Source organism: Lycium barbarum, chromosome 3 (genome assembly GCF_019175385.1).
Source record: "Lycium barbarum isolate Lr01 chromosome 3, ASM1917538v2, whole genome shotgun sequence".
Taxonomy (NCBI): Eukaryota; Viridiplantae; Streptophyta; class Magnoliopsida; order Solanales; family Solanaceae; genus Lycium; species Lycium barbarum.
The window spans coordinates 69,976,144-69,984,773 of NC_083339.1; the positions used below are offsets into that span (position 1 = coordinate 69,976,144).

Sequence of the window (8,630 nt, forward strand, 5' to 3'; positions counted from 1 at the left end):
CCGTAAAAGTATAAATACGGGTCTTCAGCTTTTTATTCTATTTTTCATATTCTCAAGCCCTAGAACGAAGTTATTCTTCTCCCATCATCAAGATACACCAAGGTAAGTCTATCCTATGTATCCCATGTGAATTATAACATATATCCATGATTACTAAATAGGAATTCATTGTTCCTAACCTAGGGTTTTCAACAAAACCTATCACAAGGATTCAAGATTTAGGCTTGTGGGATTCTTCTCAAGTTCAGACCATTATTTACAAGTTTTGGAGTATTAACAGGTATGTAGGATTTCTATCTACGTGTGGGAACATCATTGTTCTTCCCTACGCCATGTTCTTCCACGATTATATGAAAATCCACTAAAACTAGGGTTTCCAGCCATGTACAAGATAACCTTAAGTGCATGTACTATGATATACCATGTTGTATTATTACTCCGTTATTGTGTTCTTAATCGTCCATTTTGGTTATTGATGTCACGACCCAGCTAGGGGCCACGGCGGGTACCCGGAGCTAACCACCGAGCACCGCTAGTTCTTCTTCTAACCTTACTCATTTAATGCTCTTTTATCAATTTCATAATCAAATCATGAGAAAATCATCTTCCATTTGAAAACATAAATACTTTCATATACATATGCCTCTCGGCCATCAAAATAATAATAATAATAATATAGTAGCAATCTCGTGAGACTATCTAACCCACACTGCGTATCTACGAGCCTCTACTGGAGTGCTAAACTGTTATATCCCGTATTTTTGAAAGTCGGATTATTTGTAAGCTGAGGTGGGGCCCACACATCAAGATTTTTTTTGGAACACGTGACAAGCTATATGAATCACATATGTAAAGTTAAACACAACTCATGAAGGACCCTTGGGCCAAATCAAAGTGGAAGCCCTCCAAACGAATATTTTTAAGAAAACGTTTCCGGGTGACCTGACTTGGAGGGGCAAAACATGGTATTATAAGTTTGGAATTTGGAAAAATACCAAGAGATAGACGTTATAGATAATTGAATTAGCTTTCCAACCATAGGTCGTGGGTTCCTAGGTGACGTCGGTACAAGGAGATATGGACGTTTTAAGGTCGAAAGGTCAGTGGGCTATGCCCAACTCGGGACCAACCGGGTTGGCCCAAGAAAAATGAAAAGAAAAAAAAATGAGGCCCAAGTTTAAGAGGGTGGCCGGCCAAAGCCATGGCCCAAACCCACAAAAAAATTAATGAATTATCCATGTGTTAAAATAGATGAAAGGGACCATATATTTATCACTTTATCCATTAGAAGTTTCAAGAAGCACAAAAGATGAAGAACAAAAAAAACAAAGGGCCATTTCGGCCAAGACCCATGGAAATTAAGTACCTTAAATCTTGTTCCAAAAATTGTTTTCTTGTAGTATTCCTACCAATTCAAGTACCCTCTACAACGTGGTATAATTATTTCGGAAGATGGTTCATCCGTTTCATCGTTTCCGCACTTTGGTTAAGTGAAGAAGATTGGAGAAAAAGGTAAGAATTCATTCCATGTTATTATGTTATGACGGTTTGTTTGTGTTGTAGTATGTAGAAATGAGTAGAAAGTATGGAAATATGAAAGTTTACAAAGTGGGTATGTAAGTTGGCATGTAGCCGTGTGTGTATGTATGTTATATACATATGGTGAGTTGAATTTATGTTGTATTCTAGTTGTGAGTATGATGGAATTCATATTGAGAATGAAAGTTGAATGAATTTGGTTGAAGTTGGAAATATAGGTATTGGCCGTGTGGTATATGGAGATTAGAATGGGAATGAATTAATTTTGTTTAATATGTTGGTTGTGTTGTTGTGATCCTTATAGTGTAAAGGAAGGTAATATGATTTAAGTTGGCATTGAAATGGAATGTAAAAGATTATGTCATTCTAATATGATTTTATGATACTGTGGAAATGAAGTCGTTAAGGTGTAAATTATGATGATTGTTGATGAAGTTGGAAGATAGAAACATGTTATGAAAATGTTTGTTAAAGATTAGAAGTTTTGGTGGAATTGTGACTTTGGTGGAAAGTTTGTATATTGTGTATATCTTGTGAATATTTTGTGGAATTGATATGAAATGCTTCCAAATTATATTGGGATGATCTTGATTAATGATGAATGTGAAACCCTTGAGATTTGTTTGGTAATTTGAAGTTGAAATGGAGGTATCGCACTATGTTGGAAAGGGAACTAGTTGTGCCATATTGTGTCTTGTAGTTATTGTTGTTGTTGTTAGTGTTGTTATTGGGTTGTTGTTGATTGTTTTGGCCGAGTTGAATTCTCGGGGATGCTATATGTATAGGGGAAATGCTGCCCAAATTTCTGTAGAAAAGTGTTGATTTGATATTTAAGTCCTAAAGTCTTAGGGTTAACATTTGGTAACTGTGACCATTTGTAGATTTTGGACGAAACGGGAAGTGAACTTGGAAAGGCGTAAAAAGCATAAAAGGTATGTAAAGCTATCCCGATTCTTCTTTTGGCATGTCCTAGATGTACTAGGATCGGATTCGAGCCTCGGAAAATATTCTGTCTTTCGGAATCCGCGTTGAAATTGTCCCTTTTTCATTCAATGGAATTGAACCCTATAAGTACGCTTTGTTACAGAGTTGTGTAAACTTCCGCAAATTGTCTAGAAAGTTATGAAATGTCCCTAGGACCTCCGTAGGTGACTCCATAAGCTTAATATACGTAATTTGAGCCCACCGCTTCGGTTGTCCCGAGGTGGGCCCACTATTTCCGACTTTACCCTTTTTGTGTTTATAACTTAATTTCAAACGGTTCTAAAGGAAACGCCTTAACTACTCTTCTAACTACCAATGATACTTATTCTAAATACTTTATTGAATCTCTGTAAAGGTATGATATTTTGTGTCTCATTTAGTCTCCCACTATTCCCGCTTTGCCTTATAGTGTACTATTGCCTTATTTTCGAACAATATAAAATGAAACGTTTTAACTATCCTTTTAACTACTAAGGAAAATTGTTTTAATGATTCCCTCGAGTCTGGTAAACTATTTTGGAATATGAAAATGATCCCAGAAGGATTATTCTTCCGTAACTCATTATGACATACGACATACACTTACTATGATTCTGTCCGATTTCATTGGTTTGATTTGTCATTCGATATGCCTCATTGAGTCTCTGGAAATATATGGTATTTTTATTGCATTTAGTTTCTCACTACTCCATTCGTGGATGCCTCAATGTTTCCCACACTGAGCCCGGGCCAGGATATGTTGTCAAGCGTATTCCACTGCATTGTTCGCCGTGCCTCGATGTGAGGGGGCAGGTATATATGTACATAGGTTGTGGAGTATGTTGTGCCATGTACACACACTCTGATATGATATGATCTGATATGTTATGTTACGGGGTTATCCCCTACTCTGCTCCTTATGTGTTGTGGCACCAGTGTCGGGGGGTGGCCACGTTCTGTTTGCGGAGTCCCTTGGCAGGGGTCGGATATGATATGGTATATGTTTCTGTACACACTCCTCATGTTTTGAAAATATGCATTTGATACTTCGGATGTTACACTCACTCCTCTGTAAGTTCTGTTTCAGTTATGATCTTGTTCCGTAATGGGATCAGGTACGACCTATGTTTTCAGTGAATACTATTTATGCTATATGATCAGCATTTTGCTAATCTGGATATTCAGTTCATTTTCTGTATCTTCTGCTTCGATTATGACTTTGTTTACTACGTTCCGTGCTTTACATACTCAGTACATATTTCGTACTGACCCCCTTCCTTCGGGGGCTGCGTTTTCATGCCGCGCAGGTACAGACGACAGATTTGCTGACCCGCCTGCCTAGGACATCTATTCTGCTATTTTGGGAGTGCTCTTTTGTCCAGAGCCTATATGTTGGTACAGTCTGCTGCTATTGTATATATGTATGCTATTCAGGGGTATGACGGGGCCCTGTTCCGTCTTATGATTCTGTTATAATCTGTAGAGGTCTGTAGACATACTTGTGTGGGTTCTGTATATGTTTTGGATGATATGATTTGTGACAGCCTTATCGGCTTCCATGTACTATGTCGGTTCATTTATGATAATTACTAACGCCAATTGATTTTTACATTTAAAAATATTCTGCCGATATGCTAGTTGGGTTATTGGGTACGTTTGGGTGTCCAGCACAGACACTAGTCGCGGCCTACGGAGTTGGGTCGTGACAAAAGTGGTATCAGAGCGGTTCGTCCTCGGAGTGTCTACAGACGGTGTCTAGTAGAGTCTTGTTTATCGGTGTGTTGTGCACAACATCTATAAACAGGAGGCTACATGACATTTAGGGTGTTACCTTTCTTTGAATCTTAGATCGTGCGATAGAGCCCGCTGTAGGAAATGAATTCCTTTTTTTTACTAACCTCTGATTTCAGCTGGAGAACGGTATCGACGTAAGACAGCGACTGATGATATTGGAAGCTACACAGTACACAGGTAAGTAATGGCATGAAAGATGTATGATGGGTAAGGTGTTTGAAATACGATTGAAACATGAAGCTGAAGATTGAAAAGAAAAAAATAAAAAGGAAAGTGTAGTAGGTGCAGTTTGAGTTGGACATGTGAGGTAAGCCCCGACATCTTTATACTTTTATTTGAAATTGTTAGCCCCGTGTGGCTATGATGCGATATGATACGATACGTATATACGTATATGTGTTGGCCCTGTGAGGCATGGTTGGTATTTCCTGTGTACAGGTTTTGGGATAGTAAGAAATACAGAGGAACCTCTGCCCAAATTTTTCTAGGAATATGAAGAGGAAAATGAGATATAAATTCTTAACATGTCTTGAAGGTCGATACCGATAGGGTAAATCTACTATGTTGGATTAAAGTTTAAGAGATACCCTCCATGTCATTCGTAAGAAGTATTATCCGTATTTGGAAAATTTTATCTCGAGAAAGCATATATGAGTAGCAGATTTGCAATTTATTTAAACGAACCGGAATATGGTCCGACCCCATTTTGCTTTAGGACAGCATATGTGGAAGGGCAAAAAATGTCCAACGAATAAGTTTCCTCTAATTGGAAGAATACAAAGTGTATGACAGGCAGTGGAAATTGAGTGGTCCGTTTACGACTCAAAAATATACATATACACAAATATGGAGGTAATTATGTGAGTTAAGTGCTAAGAGATTCCGCGAAGTTCGTCGGATTCTAGTTTGTAACATTTTATCAGGTCTCATCGACTGGTTGGAGATGGGATCTATGGAATAAAAACCTAAACCCGTGAGCTGTCTAAATGTATATATATACACACGCATGGAGGTAAATATTGAGGATTTATAGGGGCGACACGATAACTATATAGTTAGAAAAGTAAAAGAATCCCTCTAAATCGGGGTGGGACCCGCTACGAGAACGTTTTGAAAGTTGTTAAGACCCCGATTTGCCTTAAATTACGTGACCAAGGTCGCGCGGGGCAGTTGACGTGATTATACCGGCCTTAACGCACCTAAATGTATTAAAGTTTTAAGGTTAAGCGTGCTAGGGCCAGAGAAATTTTGGGATGGGTGACCCCCTTGGAAATGTACAAAAATTTTCGCAAACATAGATATAAGAGACGAATAGGAAATTCGGGGTAACCTAAAAGGGAATTAGGATATGTGGAAAGGTAAGAAACTTTATAGGGGTCACACGAGCTGAGACGAATTAGATTGCTAAAAAGGAAGAAAAAGCAGCACAACTCTGAAATTAGAGTAAATTTGAACAAGTGATTGAAGATGTATTGTAAAAGAAATGGCAGTGATATATATATGTATAGGTAGGGCCCCCCATTTATGACTATGTCGATCGATTGGTGAACCCTAATAGCCGGTGTTGTAATATATGGAAAGCATTAACTGGACAGAATTTACGAGAAAAGGGGAAAGGTATGGTACAGATGTTACGAAGTAGACTGATATTCATTTTCCTACTGGTTGAGGTTGGAAGATTCTAATACAACGATGTTTGGAAAGAAAAGAGAATAATTGAGAGGGAGGTAAGGAGATCAAATACCAGAAAAAGTGAACCGTAAGAAACATAGTTAAGCAGAGTCTTTAAAAGAGTTGACGGGCAAAGCACAAATGTTAATTGCGAAAACGAGCTAGAATGAAATAGTGCAGGGCAAAGGAAAACTTATGGCATGAAACGATGAATCATGTGAGTATCAAATAATTCGATTATTGAGGAAACAGAACGACAGATAAGGAATGGGTATGAAGGAAGAATGTGATTACTAAGAGATAAACTTCTACATTAATTATATTACTTGAGTGCCAGCTATCGGATAAGATTTTGTACTATATAATCGTGATTCTGTTAAGGTTTCGTACGAAGATAATCAAGTTATAGGTTAGAAAGAAAAGACATGGATATGGTAGAAGTATAACCCCAAAGAAGGGGAGCAAATGAAAGTAAAGTAAGCATAAATGAAAACAATTGACACATAGAAGATTGAAGCGATAAGGAATTGGCCTAGGCCTTCGACATCGACTGAAATACGCAGTTCTCTGGGATTGGTCGGATGTTACAGAAGATTTGTAGAGAAATTTATTTCTGCTACGACACTATTAATGAAGCTAATTCAGAATGCAGTGAAATCTCAGTGGACCGGTACTTGTGAATGTAGTCCCAGTTGCTGAAGGGAAGCTAACGTTGTGGCAGACGCACTTAACCGCAAATCTATGGGCGGTTTGACCGGCGTGTATCCAGAAAGAAGGAATTAGCTTGTAAAATTCATCAGTTAGCTAGCCTTGGAGTCCGTTTGGTCAATTCTGGAGATATTGGGATTTTGTCGGAGAAGTTGCTGAATCGTTGATTAGGGAAGAGGTAAAACAGCGTCAGTTCGAGGATTCTATTCTGGTATGGTACAAAGATACAACCCTTGAAAAGAAAGGGACCCAGTTGAGATCTCACCTGATGGGGTATTATTATACAGAGGCAGATTATGTGTGCCTGACGTTGCAGGGCTGCGACGGCCAATTATGGGCGAAACGCATAATGTTCGGTATTCTGTTATCCTGAATCCACTAAAATGTACCATGAACTTATATGCTTATACTGTGGAATGGCATGAAACGGGACATCGCAGAGTTCGTTGCCCAGTGCCCGAATTGCCAGCAGGTTAAAATTGAACATCAGAAGCCAAGTGGACTTCATTACTGGGTTGCCTCGCACTCCGCGGAAGTATGACTCTATTTGGATTATTGTGGATAGGCCGACAAAAAATCATCCCGCTTTCTTCCCGTCAGAACCACTTACTCAGCGAAGGATTATGCCAGACTATATATTAAAGAAATAGTAAAACTCCACGGAGTTCCTACATCTATTACCACTGACGGAGGTGCCCATTTTATGGAAAATTTCTGGAGATCTTTTCAGGAAAGATTAGGGACTAAGGTGAGTCTGAGCATAGCATTCCATCCGCAGAGCGATGGACAGGCCGAGTGCACTATATAAACGCTAGAAGATATGTTGCGAGCCTGTGTTATTGATTTCAGAGGCAGCTGGGATAGTCATCTGCCGTTGATTGGGTTTGCTTATAATGACAGCTACGATTCTAGCTTAATACGAGGCTTTGTATGGCAGAAAATGCAGGTCACCGATCGGCTGGTTCAATATTGGCGAAACAGAGTTAATCGGTCCCGATATGATCCAGCAGGCCGTTGATAAGGTGAAACTCATCCGAGAAAGACAATTAGCAGCCAGAGTCGACAGAGATCGTATGCTGACAAACGGCGTCGACCCTTAGAGTTCCAGGTCGGCGATTGGGTATGTTTGAAAGTATCGCCTATGAGAGGCGTAATGCGATTCGGCAAAAAGAGTAAGCTCATTCCGCGATATATCGGACCCTATCAGATTATTTGAAAGATTGGGAATGTCGCCTACGAGTTAGATTTACCATCTGATTTGGAAGCGGTACATCCGGCATTTCATGTATCTATGCTCCGCGAATGTGTCGGTGGTCCTCCTAGAATATTTCCAGCAAATAATATTCGGGTGACGGAGTAACTATCGTACGAAGAGCAGCCTGTAGCCATTCTGGATTGCCAGGTAAGGAGATTGCAGAATAAAGATGTAGCTTCCGTTAAGGTGCTGTGGCAGAACGATAACAGGGAAGAGATGACCTAGGAAACTGAAGAAGAAATATCCTTGGTTATATTCAATAATGAATGTGTATCATATGAGCCGACCATAAAAAGAAACTCCCCCGAAGTACTTACAGACCCTATAAGACTAATCTAACATTCGAGGACGAATGTTCTAAAGGGGGGGAGGATGTTATATCCCGTATTTTTGAACGTCGGATTATTTGTAAGCTGAGGTGGGGCCCACACATCAAGATTTTTTTTGGAACACGTGACAAGCTATATGAATCACATATGTAAAGTTAAACACAACTCATGAAGGACCCTTGGGCCAAATCAAAGTGGAAGCCCTCCAAACGAATATTTTTAAGAAAACGTTTTCGGGTGACCTGACTTGGAGGGGAAAAACACGGTATTATAAGTTTGGAATTTGGAAAAATACCAAGAGATAGAAGTTATAGATAATTGAATTAGCTTTCCAACCATAGGTCGTGGGTTCCTAGGTGACGTCGGTACAA

The 8,630-nt window shown here is 39.3% G+C and overlaps 1 long non-coding RNA gene across 1 annotated transcript; it reads left to right on the forward strand.

Annotated features, from left to right (window-relative positions):
* The first annotated feature begins 1,338 nt into the window (after positions 1 to 1,338).
* Positions 1,339 to 3,867, forward strand: LOC132633913 (uncharacterized). Its single transcript, XR_009579929.1, has 3 exons — positions 1,339 to 1,512; positions 2,421 to 2,471; positions 3,810 to 3,867. It is a non-coding gene; the product is annotated as an uncharacterized LOC132633913 (long non-coding RNA).
* The last annotated feature ends 4,763 nt before the right edge of the window (positions 3,868 to 8,630 follow it).